General features: G+C 34.6%; 1 protein-coding gene across 13 annotated transcripts in view; it reads right to left on the minus strand.

Annotated features, from left to right (window-relative positions):
• PEAK1 (pseudopodium enriched atypical kinase 1) overlaps positions 1-21266 on the minus strand; it is a 303507-nt gene that overhangs the window by 140882 nt on the left and 141359 nt on the right. For 11 of the 13 annotated variants that reach the window (XM_036842106.1, XM_036842101.1, XM_036842103.1 and 8 more), the window contains one exon: positions 6741-6904. The exons of the other annotated variants lie outside the window; for them this stretch is intronic. The gene's annotated coding sequence lies outside the window, so the exon portion shown is untranslated. The remainder of the gene's footprint in view (positions 1-6740; positions 6905-21266) is intronic. 13 annotated transcript variants of the gene reach the window in all.

Raw genomic sequence — 21266 nt, forward strand, 5'->3', positions numbered from 1 at the left:
GATGAATGAATGAATGAATGAGTATGTAAAATGGCATGAAGTTCACTCCATCATTCAGGTCAGTTGATTGTGCCACTAGAAGGTAGGGGTATAACCCAGATGATCACTTAATATTCTTTCCAAAAGAATCCACAGGATCATTTCAAATTTTATGCTCTTAGCTTAGAAAGCAAGGATGACATAACTTTTCTTGTTCTCCTTTTTCTTTTCCTCACACTACACAGCTTTTTACAAAGAACATGAAACACTCTTCTTACTTAAGCAAAATATCAGAAACTTAAGATACACTAAACCTTGAACTGAAAAACTGTTACAAAGAAGTGAAAACATTTTATCATATATATTTGGATAATATTCAGTTGGCTGCAACAGTTCATTCAACCCTTGTTCTCAAATGAGGCTGGCTACAGTTCCTAAGGTGGAAGAGGGATAGTGTGATAACATGGAGGGGAGAGAGAACTTGGTGGAAAATAGCCAGTAATCCCTCTCAGGAACCCAAGGAAGCAGGAGGGTAGATCTCAGCACCCCTAGTTCTTTCTTGGATCAATCTCCCCAGATTTGGCTCCTGAAATAGTTGTTAACTGGGAGATTCTTGGAATCAATGGGAGTGTCCTGGGAGTCTGCCAACCAGCCACAAGACCTAGAAATGCCCTTGACAATATTTAAGCCAAAGCAGACAACTGCCACCAGATGCGATGGGGGGAATTTGGAGCTCAAAGCTGCACCCTCAGAACTTCTAACCAGGTACTAGTGTAGCTCACCCTAGTCATTTCATTAATTCAGAAGTAACATGACCTTGCATTTTACAAGCCTGAATATTTTGGACCATACTTATTAATTATAATAGGGTTATTTTTTTAAACTTTTTATTTTGAAATTGAAGATTCACAGGAAGTTGCAAAGATAGTACTGAGAAGCCTCATTTACCCTTAAACAAGTTTGCCCCAATAGTCACATCTTGTATAAATACAATACAATATCAAAACCAGGAAATTGACACAGGTACAACGTATGTGTATTCACTGTCACTTTATGACACATGCAGATTACTCTAGCTATCACCACAATCAAGATAGACTATCCCTTCACCGCAAAGATATCCCTTGGTGCTATCTCTTTACAGTTACACCCATCCACCTACCCCTCAACCTTCCCAAACCCCTGGCAACAACTGTCTTGTTCTCCATCATCATAATTTTGTCATTTTGAGAATGTCATATAAATGGAATAATACATTATGTGACTTTTTGAGACTGGCTTTTTTCATTCAGCATAATGTTCTTGAGATCCATCCAAGCTGTGGTGTATATCAGTAGATCATTCCTTTTTATTACTGATATCATATTCCATGGTATGGATGTACCACAGTTTGTTTACCTGTTTACCTATTGTAGAACACGTTGGTTGGTACAATCTGTGGCTAGTACAAATAAAGCTGGTATGAAAAACAATGCACATGTTTTCGTGTGGATATAAGTTTCCATTTTACTGGGTTTAATGCCCAAGAGTGGGATTGCTGCGTCACATGGTAAGTGTACATTTAGTTTTTAAAGAAACTATCAAATTATTTTCCAGTGTCTGTACCATTTTATATTCTACCAGCAATATATGAAAGATCTAGTTTCTCTGCATCCTCACCAGCATTTGGTATTGCTATTTTTTATTTTAGCTATTCTAACAAGTGTATAGTGATAACTCATCATGGCATTAATTTTCATTTCCCTAATAGCAAGTGATGTTGAACATCTTTTCAATATGCTTATCTGCCAATGCTATTAAGATATTTCTTCATGTCTTTTGCCCATTTTTTAATTGATTGTTTTAACTGTTGAGTTTTGAGAGTACTTTAAGTATTCTACATATGACTGTTTTGTCTCCTCATCCTTTTAACTGGGTCTTCTACAGAGTAAAAGTTTTAAATTTTGATGAAGTCCAACTTACCCATTTTTCTTTCTTTTAAAGATTTTGCTTTGCTGTCCTATCTAACTACTCTTCACTAAGCCCCAGATCCTAAAGATTTTCTCCCACATAAAACTTCTAAAAAGTTTTATAGTTTTACATTTAAATCTATGATCCACTTTGAGTTAATTTTTGTATAAGGTGTGAGACTTAGGCTGAGGTTCTCTTTCCCCCCCCCATGAATATTCAATTGTTCTGCACTATTTGATGAAAAGACAATCCATTCTCCATTGAATTGCCTTTACACTTTTGTTTAAAAAAAAAATTAGCTGGCTATACTTGTGTGGGGTTATCTATTCTGTTATAGATTTATGTGTCTATCCTACTGCCAATACCAGTCTTGAGTATTGTGGCTATATAAGTTTTGCAGTCAGGTGGAGTGGTTCCTTCCATTTTATCCTTCTTTTTCAAAATCGTTTTAGCTGTTCTAATTTATTTCCCTTTCCATATAAATTTTAAAATCTTGCCAGGATTTTAGGAATTGAGTTAAGCCTATATATCAAATTAGGGAGAATTGATATCTTTAATATGTTGAGTCTTGATGATATGTTTACCATCTTGAACTTTGATAACAGGTTAATATACTTAGTTTTCTACCATTAGGATACGAAGTACCTATTTGAAAAGGACTGTATATAAATTTAACAGAAAATTTATGCCACTACTATATTTAAAATAGATAACCAACAAGGACCTACTGCATAGCCATAGCACAGGAAACTCTGATCAATATTCCATAATAACCTAAATGGGAAAAGAATTTGAAAAAGAATAGATACGTGTATATGCGTAACTGAATCACTTTATTGTACACCTGAAACTAACACAACATTGTTAACCAACTGTGCTCCAATATAAAATAAAAATTTTTAAAAACACAAACTGGGGCTTCCCTGGTGGTGCAGTGGTTGAGAATCTGCCTGCCAATGCAGGGGACACGGGCTCGAGCCCTGGTCCGGGAAGATCCCACATGCCGCGGAGCAAATGGGCCCGTGAGCCACAGTTACTGAGCCTGCGCGTCTGGAGCCTGTGCTCTGCAACAAGAGAGGCCGCGAGAGTGAGAGGCCCACGCACCGCGATGAAGAGTGGCCCCCGCTTGCCACAACTAGAGAAAGTCCTCGCACAGAAACAAAGATCCAACACAGCCATAAATAAATAAATAAATAAATAAAATTAAAAAAAAAAAAAAAGACAAACTGGTTTCCAGATTCATTACTATTTTAGTTTTTAGTAACAGTATCAGTTACTGAGACTGAAAAACAAGGAAGAATTTTCTTGGGATAAAGAGAAAGGCAAATAAGACTTTAAGGAAGGACAGCTGAGTAAAGAGGTCAGTTTTGCATTTTTTCCTCACCCATGTCTCCTATCTTTCTCTGTCTTCTGTATCTCAGATAAAACGCAGGTCTAATGATATCATCTTCAAGTAATTTAACCTTTACTTAGTAGATTAAGTTGTCTTTTCCATTAAATAATAACACTTTAAGAACATAATCAAAACAATGATAAATTATTGACAAAATAAAACTGATGTTGCAAAAGAAAAATACTATGTATCTAAAGGGAACATAATTTTACAAAGCTGAAATGAGAATGCCGCTAATAAGACCTCTCCCTTTAAAAAAAAAAAAAGACCTCTCCTTATCTGCCACTAGGTAAATAAAAACTTCACAAGTTGAAGTTTTGAAGTATTGAATGTTTGTAAACTAGAATAAACTCCTGGTTAAGAGCTCAGGTCATGGAGTCAGATAGACCTGGCTCTACCTTGAACTAGCAACTTGATGTAGGGCAATTTACACAACTTCTTTGAGAATGTGTTTCCTCGTATGTAAGATGGAGATATTTAATAATAGGACCTATGTCAAATAGAGCGGTGAAGCTTCAGATAATGCATATTAAGCACAAATCCAAATGCTTGGCATATGGTAATCACTCAATACACGTTAATTACTATTATTTTTAATTCCTTTTTGTCTGGGCAAATTACACCTAGGCTTCCCTCCATAAGGACAGTTGTCCTAAATGGAGCCTATCAAGCTTTATGAATTTTAAGATTCCTGATAGATACATTGTTTAGAGTGGTCTTACTGTCTGCAAGTATATACTTCCCTTACTCCCAAGAACCATAATTTTAAGCTAATGAACTGAACTTAGATAAAACTGGGTGTTTGGCTCAACTTTAACATAGCTAGAACACCATCTTTTAAATTTCAGCCTCTTCAAAGTGGCCATGATAGTTTGCACAGTTAGAAATGTGAATTTCTAATTGTACAAATTAGAAATTCTGTCAGTTGCACAATCAGAAGTCTGATTCCATTCCTTCATCAAAAGCCACAGTAGATTTGGGATTTTGGAGGCACCCAGCTTAGATGGGGCCAGAAAAATTAAATAATATGTAATTCAGGTGGTCTCATGTAGGTGAATTACATGACCTCTCAACTGGACTTGATGGGAGAATCAAGGCAATTCTTTTGTTTTATTTTGTAGAGAGGTCAAGTTCTAATTTAATCTGTTCCTTGTTAATATTATGATCCTAAAAACAAATTTGGTAGTTAAAAAAAGTGGAAATTAATGATTAAAAAAATCCACTGCCTGTGAATTTCAATGATCCTATCCATGGTTACCAAAAATCACTGAGAGATGAATTTAAATGGAAGTAAGAGTTTGATAAGGAGTGGTAAAAGTATCATGATAAAAATTTTGATAATGTTCTTTGTTTTTGGTTCATTAACGAACCTGTGGTTATATGAGACTATAGAATCAAATATAATCAAACGGGTAAAGAAAACTTAGATCATTAATGGAGAAGACAGGGACGTTTGGTGACTTTCTTTTTTTCTTTTCTTTTTTTTTGGCCACACCACGTGGCTTGTGGGATCTTAGTTCCCTGATCAGGGATCGAACCTGGGCCCAGGACAGTGAAAGCACAGAGTCTTAACCACTGGAGAGCCAGGGAATCCCCCAGGGACTTTCTGCGTATTATCGTGCTTGTATGAGTGAACATTCAGCACTTAAATTTCTGCTGTGTTTCAAAAGTTACTTTCTTCAACTTTAATTTTTTAATGGTTCAGGACTAGAAAGAATTTGCTGGACATTTTTAAAAGGCCACATGCTGGTACATGGTTGGTAGTGACAAGAACATGGAAAGTTTTAATTATGCCATAAGTAGAAGTTTAACCAATAATTGGACAATTTTTTTCAAAAAATCAATGTTAAGGTATTTTCTATCCAGGTTAATGTTAACACAGGGAAGAGTGATTAGAACATTCATTCCTTACATACTACTTACCATGGGTTACACTTGCCAATTTAAATAATTTTCTTGAAGTAATAGGTCCTGCATTCCTTAGAATCATTAGGACTAGTAATTGATACTGTATTTGACTGATTTTTCACATGCCCTGATTTCACAGCAAGGACGTAGTTGTACTCAATTACACCCACTCACTACCAAGACACACTAACTCAAGCAAACAAATGATTATACCTCAAAATCAAATTAATAGACTTCTAATGAATACAAGTTCTAATTCTTCACTAGGATGTGATTAAAAAATTGCAAACATTTGAGTCTTCCCAAAACATGTATTGAAACAATTCTGGCCTAAGATCAAGGAGATTTAAGAAGACTGACAAAGAATCTTTAAGTCTTTCTATAATTGCTTTCCACTCTACTTAAAATATAACAGTCACTGCAATTTCACAATAAGAAATAATTTTATAATCTTTTCAAATTTCTCTCTCCTTTTCTATTTTGGATCCTTGTGTCTTTTTTTTTTTTAATGACATAAAGACTTAAAACCTTGTATCTTTTATAAACCTAAATTCCTAAGAAACAGGGGCAGAGGATAAAATAAAGATTAAATTAAAATAAGATGTCAGACATAAAGAGGTTGAAATAAAAGGGTGGAAAAAGATATATCACGCACACGTAAAGGTGGTGGAGTGGCTATATTAGTAACAAACAGAATACAGGCATACCTTGTTTTACAGTGCTCTGCTTTGCTATGCTTCGCAGATGTGACATTTTTTACAAATTGAAGGTTTGTGGCAACCCTGCATCCAGCAAGTCTATCAACACTTTTTCCAACAGCATTTGCTCACTTCATGTCTATGCGTTGCATTTTGGTAATTCTCACAATATTTCAAACTATCTCATTATTATTACATTTGTTATGGTGCTCTGTGATAAGTGATCTTAGATGTTACTATTTTAATTGTTTTGGGGCACCAAGAATTGTGTCTGTATAACATAGCAAACTTAATCAATAAATGTATGTGTTCTGACCACTCCACCAAAAAAAAAAAAAAAAAAGATGTCAGATATGAAAGGAAAAAGATCAAGAGACCAGATGTCACATAAGGAAACTAAAAAATAATATGAAATAAGGTTCAGAAAGCAAAACTAAAAAACATTTGCATGTGTGATAGGATACCACCATTTACGTTGCCTGGGTTATTTCTATGAAAGGAAAAAATATCTGGTAAAGGACGGACCTATAAGTATACTAGTACTATGCCATATTCTTACTCAAATAAGCTTACCTGTTTCTATGTTAAGAAGTTCATAACCTGGGAAAAAAGCAACATTTCTTTTGGCTAATATCAGGGTCAAGCATTAAGAGGCAAAATAAAATCCTGACTATGCTAAATAAGTTATAAAATTATCAGCTTTATCTATACTTTGGTATTTGTAAGGTAAATATTTAGACTTAAAAATAAAACCTTTCAAGTCATCTAAAGTTCTTGGTGGAAATGTAACATGATATGAGAAATGTGGTTACCATTTAAATTTGAAGTACTTCATCCATTTTGGTGACAAAGGCGGTTTTAGCAGCTATCATTACATTCATTTAAATTTCAAAGTGCTTTGGGTCCTTCCAAGATGAATGTCTTTTCTTCCTTGCCTCTCATTCCTTAACTTATTTTCTGAAGATAGCAATGTTTACTGCAAGAGAACAACAAAAAATAGAGCTAAACTGGAGAAGTAAACTAGTTTTAAATATATTGGACATTTTCTTTCCTTTAGGATATTCTTAATTTCACACTCACTCAACAGTCAAAATTAGACTTATTCATTTAAGAAGTAACTTCCTTACTTAGGAAGAGACATGGATAGAATCTTACACACTCAAGAACTATCCATGCCATACCTAAGAACCAAGTAACTTATAGGAATCAAACTAGCTAGCACTGATGCACTTGAGGCTTTCTAAGACTTCATCTGATTGTCCTTGTATATTTCTTTTTTTGGCTAGAAATATAAGAATAAGAAACATTAAACTCTATTTCACCTTTATAAAAATCCAATTCTAACAGTCATGATTTCCAACTTTGATATAGCCTCTGTTAAATATGAAAGTAGACATCTCCAATTGCAAAAGTTTCTCTAGCCACTTCGCAGTTTTACTTTAGGCTTAAGTATAAAATATATTTATAATTTGGTATACAAAACATCAATTTGCAGAGACATGGATGGATCTAGGGACTGTCATACAGAGTGAAGTAAGTCAGAAAGAGAAAAACAAATGTTGAATATTAACACATATATGTGGAATCTAGAAAAATGGTAAAGATGAACCTATTTGCAAAGCAGAAATAGAGACATAGATGTAGAGAACAAACATACGGACACCAATGGAGGAAAGGGGGGTGGGATGTTGGGAGACTGGGATTGACATATATACACTACTATGTATAAAATAGATAACTAATGAGAACCTACTATATAGCACAGGGAACTCTACTTAAACCTCTGTGGTGACCTAAATGGAAAGGAAATCCAAAAAGGAGGGGATATATGTATAGGTATAGCTGATTCACTTTGCTGTACAGTAGAAACTAACACAACATAGTAAAGCAACTATACTCCAATAAAAAAAGTTTAAATTAATAAATTTCTATCTATTTCTGACTCCTGAGCACCAATTACATGCATGTTTAAGCTGGCCCAACCCCTAATTTGTTTTCTCTATAACACCAAATACAAGGAAAATAATTGGAAAAGTTAAGAAGAAAGAAAAAGATAATGTGATCACTATTTTTTTAACTTTTTAATATGGGAATTTTCAAATACATATACAAAAGTAAAGAGAATGATGAACCCACATACCCATCACTCAACTTTAACAGTTATCAACATTTTGCCATTCATCTTCATCTGTCCCTCACCTCAGTTCTTTCTCTCTCCTGGAATTATTTTTTGTTGTTGTTAGTTTCTGCATTATAACAAAGTGAATCAGCTATACATATACATATATCCCCATAACTCCTCCCTCTTGCGTCTCCCTCCCACCCTCCCTATCCCACCCCTCTAGGTGGTCACAAAGCACCGAGCTGATCTCCCTGTGCTATGCAGCTGCTTCCCACTAGCTATCTATTTTACATTTGGTAGTGTATATGTCCGTGCCACTCTCTCACTTCGTCCCAGCTTACCCTTCCCCCTCCCCATGTCCTCAAGTCCACTCTCTATGTCTGCGTCTTTATTCCTGTCCTGCCCCAAAATTCTTCAGAAGCACTTTTTAATTTTTTTTTTAGATTCCATATATATGTGTTAGCATACAGTATTTGTTCTTCTCTTTCTGACTTACTTCACTCTGTATCACAGACTCTAGGTCTATCCACCTCACTACAAATAACAATTTCGTTTCTTTTTATGGCTGAGTAATATTCCATTGTATATATGTGCCACATCTTCTTTATCCATTCATCTGTCGATGGACATTTAGGTTGCTTCCATGTCCTGGCTATTGTAAATAGAGCTGCAATGAACATTGTGGTACATGACTCTTTGAATTATGGTCTTCAATGTGATCACTTTTAAATGATTCCTAACTGTGCTTACATACTGTAGAATTGAACCTCTCAATAAATTTTAAGACAACAAAAAAGCATTTTAAAAAGGATGTTTTTGTGCAACATCAAACAATATCTAACTCTGACACAGCTGGGTTATTCATGATGAAAACAATACCCAATGTTCTTACACTGCTTAAATCCACCGCTTCATGTGGTACACAACAATGATGAGCAGCATGTAGGAAAATATTACCAAGAAAAAAAATATACATATCACCAATATATAGATGAAATGATGATGCCCAGTATCACATAAAGAGTGGCAAAATTAGTCTTCTTTCCATTATAAGTCTTTAAAGAAGAAAAATGCAATTAATGCCTATTTTATTTTGAAATTTGAATATGAAAAGAAATTGAACTTATGGATATACAAATACTAATAACCTAGAAAAGTACTTAGTGATAGAGAAGTGAAGTGACTTCCCATGGGTAAGTGTTGGTTAGTGGAAAAACTGAAATGAGAACCTACATCTCCTTACTCTTTCCTAATGCAGTGATTATCCTCCCATAATCCACCCTGCGTTCCTTTCCTCTCAGTCCCCAAAATAGTCTTTTTCTGAATGCTTTATTCTGATGTGTTTGGTAGAACTCAAACTCCAAATCTGAAATATCACCTCAACAACTTCCCATGTCAGCTATTACTTTCCACTAGGCTCTATGGAGTCTCCTCTACACATGTGAACTTAGTGATCAAAGATTTGAAAGGAAAGACATGCAGATTTTGAGGCTGCCTACTCTGTGCCTCCCTCCTTCCTGGGGGTGCTCACCACTGAATTCCAGAACAACTGGCATGACTTGAACAGGGTTGTAGGTTAGATGGTAGTAACCTATCAACATTGAATTCCTGATTGTGATTATTTTATCCTGGTTACGTGGCAGAATGTCTTTGTAGGAAATGCACTCTAAAGAATTGAGGTGATGCAGTATAATGTCAGCAACTTACACTCAAGTGATTTAGGAAAAATCATCTGTACTATTCTTAAAATTTGCATATAAGTTTGAAATTATTATAATATAAAAAGAAAAAAAATTTAAATGTATCAGTACATCTGTCACATTTCCAAAATGTCTTCTGTGGAAGTCTAATACAGCTAAATGCTTAAAGAAAAAGTAGTTCTACAGTGAAATAAATTTGGGTAAAGTTACTCACTGTATTCTTTCTTGGTGACTCACAATACATGTGAGCCTATCAAATATTCCTACAGATCATGCATTAGACATACTTTCAATTATCCATCCTTCCAGCCACATATAAATTACATACTTAAGGCCTACTATATGAAAGGAAATGTTCTGAGTAGTACAGATAGACAGATAATAGGGAAGGCAAGATCTCTCACCTCAGAGAGCTTACGTTTTAATACAGAAAGAGACAAATAAATAAACTAACTTCAGATGGTGATAAGTGCTTTGAAGAAAATAAACCTGGGTGTTAGAGGCTGGGAAGGTGGAGGTGTTGTTTTAGACAGTGTATCAAGGAAGGCCCTCTGAAGAGATGATGTTCAAGTTGAAATGAGCCAGAAATGGAAAAGTTTAAGGGAAGCATCTTCCAGACGTAGGGCATACACGTCATTAAGATAGGCATAAGCTTATAATACTCATGGGGAAAAGTTTCTAAATTATCAAAATAATGAAATTTGTGAAAAAAATCTCTTAAGTACCATACCCCTCAAAACATATGTGAAAATTGGCCAGATTTTAAACTATTTATTAACTCCTATGTAATGACAACAATAAAATAACAATTCTTAAAAATTCTTAACATTTTTTAAACTAACTATGCAAATTCTCTTTGGATGATGATTTTCTATTACTTCATAGCTTCTTTCAGAACCAATCCTTATTTTTATTTTATATTTGAAAACAAAGGTTATTCTCTCTCTGCATGTAAAAAGAAATAAATTGCCTGGTTTTTTTCTTGTTTTTTGTTTTCTGTTTGTTTTTTTCCTGGATGGTGTACTAGTATGTTGGGAAAACATCATGAAGACATGTAGGCAGGAAAAGTATCCCCTGAATGAATGACTATATGCAGCTATGTTACTACCCACTCACTGAGGCAACAGCAACATATACCTAAATTCAAGCCCTCTCTTCTAGAACTTCCACAGCACTGGATATTGCGTATTGCCAAAGAACAACTTCAATTATATACCTTAAGGAAGGAAAATACACTTATGATTATAGAATACAAACTACATAATCATTCAAGTGTGGCTCAAGTTAACTGTGTGAACATAACATCAAACAAAATCAAAGACTGTATATATCGACACTGCTGTACATATTAGACAAATTCTGAGTATTCTAAGAGGGGCCTGACTAGTATGCTAAGCTACAACAGGTAGAAAAAAGAGAATATGCTTTGAAATGTGTTTTGTGTTCTAACTGGCTAACAGGGTTATGTAGAAGACAATACAGAAGCAAAGATGATGAAGAGAAGAGGCTGTATTCTCAAAATTGTGAACTAAGAAGAAAAATCCCTAGATCCTGTAAGTGGGGACAGCGTGAAGTTAAAAATTATATAATGCTGGTGGGGCGGGGGGACATTTTGTTTATGAGTACCAGGGCAACTTCATCACAAAATAAATAAATTTAGGATACATATATGCTAATTTTTAAACATTAATAAGATAGGCATATTGAAACAAAATAGGAAGGAAGGAATTTAACCTTGCATAATTAAAAAGAGAAAAGGTGCCAGTCTGAGAGTAAGATAAACTGGACATTAGCCCCAATTCCCCATTAATTGAGGAACCTCTGATATAACCTTTGACATTTTAAAATCTATCAAAGCCCTATAGGCTCAGTACTGTGTGATCTTATTGACTTTGCTATTTAATTTAATAGTAGGGAACTATTTATTTAGTTCCCTAAGTAAAAGCATTACTTAGAATGAAAACACAACAGTCCGACAGGAATCCTACCGCTTACTTGGGAGCTTTATATTCACATAGAGCAGGGACTGTCAAACTGTGACCCAGGGGCCAAGTCTGACCAGCCACCTGTTTATGTATGACCTGAAAGGTAAGAATGTAGTTTTTACATTTTTAAATAGCAGGAAAAAAAGATCAAAAGAAGAAAACTATTTTGGGGCATAAAAATTATATGAAATTCAAATTTCATTTTCTATAGATAAAGTTTTATCAGAACACAGCTAGCACATTTAAAAATGTATCATCTAAGGCTGCTTTTGTACTACAAAGGATTAGCTGAGTGGGTGCAACAAGGACTGTATGGCCCACAAAGTCTAAAATATACACTATCTGGCCCTTTCCGGATAACATTTGCCGGTTCCTGATATAAAGTACATATACTCACATGGTTATGCTCTAAAATGATAGGACTTATATTTTAACACTAGATCAAGTGGTTCATTTTAGTCCTTATCTCCAAGTATTTTATTCCAAGTCTTTCATGTTTCTAATGAAATATTAAATAATAATTTTATATTTAAAATGACTATTCCATAATACTGAGAGAATTTTTGTATACTCGAAAATCCATTTTCCTGATTTGTGAGATTTCTTAGGTATGATAAATCATTTTCTTTGGGTCAGCTTCTGATTTAAAGTTTGTAATGGGCTCCCTGAATTGAAAAATAAATAATAGTTCCTACAATCGATACAAGATCATTTATAACAATACTGAGGAAAAAGTGAATAAATGGTTAAAAGTTATGTAAAAAATAATAACTGCTTGAGAGCTTCACAATTTTGTAAAGGTGTTAGCATTAAAACTCATTCTAGAATGATTCAACTTCTGCTTCTGAGGGCATGAGGGGGTAAAAAGTCCAGAATAATCCTCTCACTGCGAACAACTAGAACACCGTATAAAATACAGGAGAGGACTATTTTCAGACACTGGCAGTACAGGACTGTGATCCCTGAGAAAAGGGAAACAAATAAGGCGAGCCCTACCATCACCCAAGGCTCTCAGACAGGAAGCAATTTACTACTCCAGTACAGGAGGAAGAACCCAAATAGAGTCTGGCAATCTTGTTGATGTGAGGAGATGGAGAAAAAAGTACAAGGAGGCCAAGGTAGCTAGAATTTATGGGGTAGTGTTCCAGAGAGCAGTGAAAGTGTTCCAGTAATTTAAATGAGGGCTCCCTTGAGTATTTAGCTAAATAAAAACCTGTACATGAGAAGGGTAAATTTCTTGAGACCAGCCAAGAAGAACTTCTAAGGAAAAAAATTACCAGGGAGTTCTAAGACAAAGGATTCACAGAGCTGACATGGGGCCAATATTTCAACAAGTTCCCTCCAGCAAGAGGGGAAAAACCTCACTGAATATACAAGGCTATCAGTAATGACCCCAGAAGGGCCACGTGCAGAAGCAGGGGAAAAGTAGCCCTAAAATAAAAGTTCCTCTAGACCCTCCTGAAAGGTGCTTGGGAGCCTAGAAAGCCTAGAAAGGATCAAACTAATATGCAATTTAAAATGCCTATTAGGAAAAAGTCCAATACACTTTAAAGAAATACCACAAAATCAAGAACTCAACACGTAAAATTCACAAATACCTGACATTTAATTAAAAATTACTGGACATACAAAGAAGTAGGAAAATGTGGCCCATAACCAGAAAAATATCTGTCAACACAGAGAGACCCAGAAATGACAGACATGGTGGAATTAAGAGGCAAAGACATTGAAAGGGTGTTATAAATATGCTCCATATAAATGAAAACAGGAACACAGGGAAGAGAGAAATGGAGAATTTTCAAAAAGAACCAAATAGAACTTCTAGAGATAAAATATATATATAATATCTGAAATGAAAATTTCACTGGATGAGATAAGCACTGCAGAAAAAAAGAAACCAGTGAACTTGAAGACACAGCAATATAATCTAGTCAAAATGAAGTTCAGAGAGAAAAAGATGACTGTGAGACAAAGGAAGAATACTGTTATAAATGTATTACATTATATGAGATGGTATAAAATTATTTGATAGTAGAATGCAATAATAGGCATATTATAAATCCTAGAGCAACCACTAAAATAAGTAAATAAAAAGGTAGAAAAAAGAATAAGCCAATAAAGGAAAAAACCAATAGAGAAGATTAAATGGAATCCCAAAGTAAAATTAATTCAAAGGAATGGTTAATAGAAAATGAACAGCAAAGATGGTAGATTTAAACCTAACCACATTAATATATACATTAAATGTAAATTATCTAAATACTCCAATTAAAAGACAGATTAAAAAAGCAAGACCAAATATATGCTATGAGAATCTCACACTAAAATAAGGAAATAGTTAAAAAATAAAAATAAAAAAATACAAAATAAATAAAAGGATAGACGATATACCATGCAAACCAAAATCTTAAGAAATAGCCACATTTATTTCAGAGAAGATAGAAGACAAGAGAAAAATAGTATCAGAGATGATGAGGGATATTTCATAATGATCAAGGGATCACTTCATTTGGAAGATGGAATAATTCTAAATGTATATGTACATAATACCAGAACTACAAAATACATTAAACAAAAACTGACAGAACTGAGGGGAGAAACAAACAAGCACCCAAAACAGTTGGAGACATCAACACTCCTCCCTCAGTACCTGAAAAGAACAGGTACACTGAAAGTCCACCAAAGATAAAGAAGGCTCGAACAGCACTATCAACTGAATTGATGTTTATAGAATATTTCAACCAACAACAGCAAAATACAAACTTTTATACTGCCCATGAAACACTTACCAAGATAGCCCATTTGCTGAACCAGGAATAAGTCTTAACAAATTTAAAAAATTTGAAACTACACATAGTATATTCCCTTAGCACAGTGGGATTAAATTAGAAATCAAAACCAAAACGATATGTGGAAAATTCCCAAACATTTAGAAATTTAACAACATCTTCTAAAATAACCTAAGTGCCAGAAATCACAAGGGAAATTAGAAAATACTTTGAAATGAATGAAAATGAAACCTAACCTATCAAAATTTTTGATGCAGCTAACAAGGTGCTTTGAGGAAATTTACAGTCTTCTATGCATATATTAGACAGAAAAGACCTAAAATCAATTATCTAAGCTACCATCATAAGAGGCCAGAAATTAAACCAAATAAGTAGATAGTTACAAAGTAACAAAGAATAGAAACCAATGAAATAGATAAGTGAAAAATAGAGAAACATCAATGAAAACAAAAACAGGTTCTTTGAAAAAGAAATTGACAGACGTCTAACTAGACTGAATGAGAAAAGACAGAAATCAGCAATATTAGGAATGAAAGGGGAAACGTTACTAAAGATTCTACAAATATTAAAAGAACAAGAGACCATTTATGAATGATTTGTTTTAAATTAAGTTATTTATTTATTTATTTTTGGCTGTGTTGGGTCTTCGTTGCTGTGCACGGGCTTTCTCTAGTTGCAGCGAGTGGGGGCTACTCTTCGTTGCAGCGCATGGGCTTCTCATTGCAGTGGCTTCTCTTGTTGTGGAGCATGGGCTCTAGGCATGCGGGCTTCAGTAGTTGTGGCTCGCAAGCTCTAGAGCTCAGGCTCAGTAGTTGTGGTGCACAGGTTTAGCTGCTCTGTGGCATGTGGGATCTTCCCGGACCGGGGCTCGAACCCGTGTCCCCTGCATTGGCAGGTGGATTCTTAACCACTGCGCCACCAGGGAAGTCCGTATGAATGCTTTTAGGTCAATAAATTTGACAACTATGATGAAATGAACAAATTCCTTAAAAGACACAGGTTACCAATACTGACTCAGGAAATAACACATAACCCAAATAACACTATATCTATTAAAGAAATTGAATTTGTAATTTAAAATATTCCCACAAAGTAAACTCCAGTTCCCAATGCTTCACTGTAAATCCTATCTAACATACAAAGACAGAAGTAATACAAATCCTACATAAATTCTCCCAGAAAGTAGAGGAGGACACATTTCTCAACTGATTTTATAGGGTCAGCATTAGATTGATTCCAAAACCAGAAAAAGACATTATGAGAAAACTACACACCAATATCTCTCATAAACATACTTGCAAAAATCTTTAACAAAATAGCAAAATCAAATTCAGCAATATATAAGAAGAAATACAAGGTTGATTTTACATTTAAAAAAATCAATGTTATTAACTATATTAACAGAATAAAGGAGAAAAACAATATAATCCTCTCAACAGAGAAAAAATACTAAATAAATTTCAACACACATTCATAATAGAAACTTCAGAAAACTCAGAATGGAAAAGAACTACCATTTGATAAAGGGCATCTGTAAAATACTGACATAATAATAAATAATAAATGTTCTGTTCAACATTATACTGGAGATCATAGCTATATGGAGGCACAAAAAAGAAATGAAAAGCATAAAGATGGGAAAGGAAGAAGTTAAAATGTCTTTATTTACAGGAGACAAAATTATTTACATAGAAAATCCTAAGGCATCTACAAACTATATAGTGATTTCAGCAAGACTGTAGGGGGCTTCCCTGGTGGCGCAGTGGTTGAGAATTTGCCTGCTAATGCAGGGGACACGGGTTCGCGCCCCGGTCTGGGAAGATCCCACATGCCGCGGAGCAACTGGGCCCGTGAGCCACAACTACTGAGCCTGCACGTCTGGAGCCTGTGCTCCACAACAAGAGAGGCCGCGCTAGTGAGAGGCCCGCGCACCGCGATGAAGAGTGGCCCCCGCTTGCCGCAACTGGAGAAAGCCCTCGCACAGAAACGAAGACCCAACACAGCCAAAAAATAAATAAATAAATACATAAAAAAAAACCAAAAAGACTGTAGAACTTGTGTTCATTATACATATATCTATTGTATTTCTATATCAACAAACAACTAGAAATTTTAAAACTTTTAAATGCCATTATAATAGCATTAAACAAAATTAAATACCTGAGTTTATCCCTAACAAAAAATGTGTAAGACCTATAAAATGAAAGCTACAAAACAAAGCTAAGACAAATTACAGAAAACTGAAATAAATAAAAATATATAACATAGTCATGAATTGGAAGATTCAAAGTTGTTAATATGGCAATTCTTCACAAATTCATCTACACGTTCAATTCAATCTAAATCAAAATCCCAGGGTTTTTTTTTTTTTGTAGAAATGTACAAGCTGATTCTAAAATGTATATGAATATCCAAATGAACAGAATAATTAAAATAATTTTGAAAATGAAGAACAAAGTAGGAATACTTACAATACCTGATTTCTAGAGTTAACATTAACTTACAGCAATCCATATAGTTTGGTAATAGCCTAATGATAACGTATAGAAAACTGGAACTGAACAGAGAATCCAAAAATAGACTATAAAATACTTGGTCAATTAATTTTTAAAAGTGCCATGGTAACTCAATGCAGAAAGAAAATATTTTCAACAAATGTTGCTGAAACAACTGGATATTCATATGGAATAAAAATGAATTTTGCTTTTATATGACACGATTTTATATATGTAAAAAATACTAAATGAAAATACATCATAAACCTAAAAGTAGAATGTAAAACTACAAAGCTTCAAGAAGAAAACAGGGAAAAGTTTTTATGACTTTAGAATAGGCAAAGATTCAAAAGCATGAACCATAAAAAAAAAAAAGAAATACAGAAACAGTCACCTGATAAACCATACTTTATCAAAATTAAAAACTTCTGCTGTTTTAAAAACATCATTATAGGGACTTCCCTGGTGGTCTAGTGGGTAAGACTCCACGCTCCCAATGCAGGGGGCCTGGGTTCAATCCTTGGTCAGGGAACTAGATCCTGCATGCATGCCACAACTAAGAGTCCACATGCCACAACTAAGAAACCCACATGCTGCAACTAAAGATCCCGTGTGCCGCAACTAAGACCCAGCACAGCCAAAATAAATAAATAAATAATTTTTTTAAAAAGTCAACAAACAGGGACTTCCCTGGTGGCACAGTGGTTAAGAATCTGCCTGCCAATGCAGGGGACATGGGTTTGAGCCCCTGTCTGGGAAGATCCCACATGCCACAGAGCAGCTAAGCCCATGCACCACAACTACTGAGCCTGTGCTCTAGAGCCTGCAAGCCACAACTACTGAGCCTGTGCGCCACAACTACTGAAGCCCACGCATCTAGGGCCTGTGCTCCGCAACAAGAGAAGCCACCGCAATGAGAAGCCCGCGCACCACAACGAAGAGTAGCCCCCGCTCGCTGCAACTAGAGAAAGCCTGCGCGCAGCAACGAAGACCCAACACAGTCAAAAATAAATACATAAATAAATAAAGTTTAAAATTAAAAAAAAAAGTCAACAAACAAAAGTAATTGCATTTCAAAAAACAATCATTATAAAAATTAAATGGCCAATAATTACATTAAATGATTAAAACCACAAGATACCATTTCACACTCATTAAATGGCTAAATTTAGAAAGATTGACAATTCTAAATATTGATGAGGATGTACAGCTGTGGTGCCTAAATACTGATGAGGATGTAGAGCTGCACTGATTCACCTTCTAATACAGTAGCCACTAGCCACATGTAGCCATTTAAATTTAAATTGATAAACTGAATAAAATAAAAAATTCACTTCCTCAGATGTACTAGCCATATTTCAACTGCTCAAGAGCCACATGTGGCTAGTGGTTACAGTACTGGACAGTGCTGATATAGAACATTTTCATTCTTGCAGAAAGTTCTATAGGATAACATTAATTTAGAACATCTGAAATGTTCACACATTGCTGGTAGGTATGTAAAATTTTACCACCACTTTAAAAAAGTTTGACACCTTCTTTGAAAGTTGAACAAAACTTACCATATAACCCAACAATTCCACTCCTAGGTATTTACCCAGCAGGGTTGGTGTCATTAGAGTGGGGAGCTGGAACTTCCACCCCTGCCAAGAAGTACAGCAGTCTCCTCCCCAGATGTCAATGGAGGGTAAGTGGGACTCTGAACTTACACTTCTAGGTGGCAATAATGAGGCAGCACCCTTTCACCCTGGCAGGGAAGTATCAAAAGAGACCTGCTAAATTGATATAAAATATAAAGTCTCATGACATAATACCCAAAATGTTCAGGTTTTAACTGAAAACCACTTATCATACCAAAAATCAGGAAAACCTCAACATGAATGAGAAAAGACAAACAATGGATGCCAATACTAAGATGACATATTAAAGCAGCCATAATAAAATGCTTCAGTGAGAATTTTTAAGTGAGACAACACACTGGAAACAAATGAAAAATAGAAAGTCTAAGAAACAGAAGGTCTCAGCAAAGAAACAGAAGATACAAAGAATAAAATTACAGAACTGAAATTATAATAACTGAAATTAAAAAGCCAATGGATGGGCTAAACAGGAGAATGGTGGGGACAGAAGAAAGAATCAGTGAACTAGAAGATAAAACAATAGAAGTTACCCAATCTAAATAACAAAAGACATAGACTGAATACAAATGGACAGAGCTTCAGGGAGCTGTGAAATTATAACAAAAGATCCAACATTCATGTCATCAGTCTTGGAAGTAGAGGAGAAAAAGGGTAGGGCTGAAAAAATATTGGAAAAAATATGGTTGAAAAAAGTTTCCCAAATTTGGCAAAAGACATAAACCTAAAGATTCAAGAAGCTGAACAAATCTCAAACAGCATAAATCCAGAGAAATCCACACCAAGACATACAATAGTCAAATTTCTGAAAACTAAAGACAATGAAAAAATCTTAAAAGCAGCAAGAGAGAAATGATCCTTTACCTACAGGGGAAAACCAATTTGACTATCAGTGGATTTCTCATAAAAAGCTATAAAGGTCAGAAGGAAGTAGCACAATCTTTTTCAGGTGCTGAAAGAAAAAGAACTGTCAACCCAGAATTTTTCCTCCAGAAAAATATCCTTAAGGAATGAAGAGAAAATCAACATATTCTTAGACAAAGGAAAGATAAGAGAATTTATTGCTAGTAGACTTGCCCTAAAAGAATGGATAAAGAAAGTTCTCTAAATAGAAAGGGAATGAAAAAAGATGGAATCTTGGAACATCAGGAAGAAGACCAAAAAGAGTAAAAATATGGATACATACAGTAAGAGTTCTTCTCCTCTTGTCTTCCAAATTATGTCTGACTGTTTAAGCAAAAATTATAATACTGTCTGATATGGTTCACAATGTATGTAAAGGAAATATTTAAAACAAGTACATATAAAATATATGTATGCATGCATATAATATACACCTATAAATAATACATCTACACATAAAAATATTAATTAAATGAGGGAGGATAAAGGAACTAAAGGAAGGTAAGGGTTCTACACTTTGCTTGAAGTAGTAAAAGGTAGCAGTGGCAGTGGTACTGTGGTACAGGAGACTGTGATCTGTTATAAATATACAATGTAATATCTAGAGCAATGATGAAAAAGTTATACAAAGAAATACATTTTAAAACACTATAGTAAATCAACATAGAATTCTAAAAAGTATTCAAGTAACCCCCAGGAAAGCAGGAAAAGGAAAAGAGAAATGAAAAGAGGAAACAAACAGAAAACAAAAAATTAAATGGCAGACTTATTATGTCTTAACATATCAATAATTACCTTTATTAGCAACAGACCCAAACTGGAAACAACTAAAATGTCCTACAATAGGTGAATTGTTAAACAAATTGTGGTACATCTATACCATGAAACATACTAAATCAGCAATAAAAAGGAATGAACACACCACAATTTGGGTGGATCTCAAGGGCATTATGCTAAATGAAAATAGCCAATCTCAAAGTTTATATATATACTATATGATTCCATTTTTATGACATTCTTGAAATGACAAAATTATAGAGATGGATAACAGATTAGTGGTTTCCAGGGGTGAAGGGTGGTCGAGAGGAGGGTGTGTGTGTGTGTGTGTGTGTGACTATAAAAGGACAGAAGAAGGGAAATCTTTCTGGTGAGATTGCAGTCTTGGTTACACGAATGTACACATGTGATAAAATGCCAAAGAACTATTATTCACTTTATATCAATATCAATTTCTTGATTTTGGTATTATTATTCTATGGTTATATAAGATGCAACTAATAGGAGAAACTGGGTGAATGGTACAGGGAACATCTCTATACGGTACTATCTTTGCAACTTCCTGCGAATCTGTAATTATTTCAAAGTATGAAGTGAATTACCTTTGTGAATACTTTAGGAGCTCACTATTGGGGTCCCTATAATATGTATAAATAAAATTTTTTCCTTTTCTCTTTAAAAAAACGATCACAAAAAAAAAAAAAAAAAAAAGATCACAACAGCTTTATTCATAATAGCTAAAACCTGGAAACAACTCAAATGTTCATTAACAGGTGAATGACTAAACAAATGGTTATGTAGTTGTACATGGAATACTACTCATAAATTAAAAAAAGAATAAACCACTATACGCACAACATGGATGAATCTCAAAAATATTAAGCTGAGAGAAAGAAGCCACACACAAAAGAGTTCACAGTGAACAGTTCC

Source organism: Balaenoptera musculus, chromosome 2 (assembly GCF_009873245.2).
Source record: "Balaenoptera musculus isolate JJ_BM4_2016_0621 chromosome 2, mBalMus1.pri.v3, whole genome shotgun sequence".
In the NCBI taxonomy this organism is placed as follows: domain Eukaryota; kingdom Metazoa; phylum Chordata; class Mammalia; order Artiodactyla; family Balaenopteridae; genus Balaenoptera; species Balaenoptera musculus.